Below are 1,424 nucleotides of genomic sequence, written 5' to 3'. Positions count from 1 at the left end.
ATCCAGAGACAGAAGAGTGAGATTTTTTCACGTTTCTCTCTACTCCACCCAAGAGAGAGATGGTGCCCGAAGTTCAGGAACTATCCATGAACCACGCAAAGAAACAAATGACTAGCCCTTTGGTGAGTACATGATTTTGGCAGGGCTCAAGCCATAGAATGTATATGAGTATATATGAACACACGTATTAAAATGTAGTCTGCCTGAAAGCAGTCCAGACCCAGATGTCTCCCGCCTCTTGGTGAAAACCACCCTACCCCAGGGCCCAGCAGCTGACTGCAGAGCCCTGAAGAGCGCATGTCTCTTCAGCACTCTGGGTGGGCAGCAGGCTCTACCTCTCCCTCGTAGACTCCTCAGAGCCCCATAAAGCTCAGTGTCACAGAACGAAGTTATAGCAACAGGCCCCAAGATCTCAGCAGGATTAAGAACAGCTACATGCAACCGTATTTCTATACGGAATAGAATCATAGAACCAGGCCAGGATTGGAATTTTGGTCCTGGGTTTCGGCCCATGGCTTTGTTTTCTGGACCTCAGTGTGCTCACGAGTGTGTTTAAAGATGCCTTGACACTGCCGGGGCTGTTGTGGAGAGCAAATGGTACAATGTGAGTTACTCTGCTTTTTAAAAAGTGTAAACACTACATGAATTATATCCATAGTTATCTACCTATAATTGCATGTATAATCAGCTGACGATCTTATAGTCATCTTATAATAATTGCTAGTCAAGATAGTCTCAGGGGGCCCTGCACAGGGAACATTTTGCTTCGTATTCAACATCTTGACCAATCTTAGGACATGCTGAGAGCAGCATGAGTGCCCAGGATGGATGGTTTGACTCGCTGGCCCCACTAATGACAAAGTGTTCCTATGCACACGCTGCAGTCAGTTTCATGTTTCCATGTACCATTGTTCTTTGTAGTAATATATGAATGTGGGCTTTAGGTAAGTCTCAAAAATAAATCTAGGCTCAAGAATACCAAGGCATCTAGATTACCTACCATGCCAGCCTCTTTGCAGCCTGAGCTCCAGTCTGGGGACTTAATCTTTCCCAGCAACTGCCACAACCATACAAGGGTCCACAGAGAACAGCGCTGCTCCTGTGAATCAGAGCCATTATGTGGACAGAGTCACCAAACCTGATTTTCAGAGAACGTCTCCATCTTTTAGGCCTCAGATTGGCCTGCATCCTTGATGGGGGGGGGGGGGATGCTGACCCTGGGGAAGTCCTGCATCCTCAGTGAAACCCCATCCTCAATCTCTAGCATCATGGCCACTCCCCCGAGATGATGGTTTATTTGTGTTGGAAAAGCTCCTGCTGCTTTCCACACTAGACTCTCCCCCGGGGGCAGAGAGGGGAAAGTCGATGAGGTAATAACCCAGCTTGAATTTCCCTGCCAGTTTCTGGCACAAGGGCACAGGAGG

Source organism: Mus caroli, unplaced genomic scaffold, assembly GCF_978045245.1.
Source record: "Mus caroli unplaced genomic scaffold, Mus_caroli_1 scaffold_12, whole genome shotgun sequence".
Classification (NCBI taxonomy): Eukaryota; Metazoa; Chordata; class Mammalia; order Rodentia; family Muridae; genus Mus; species Mus caroli.
Note: the sequence above shows the minus strand (reverse complement) of the source record.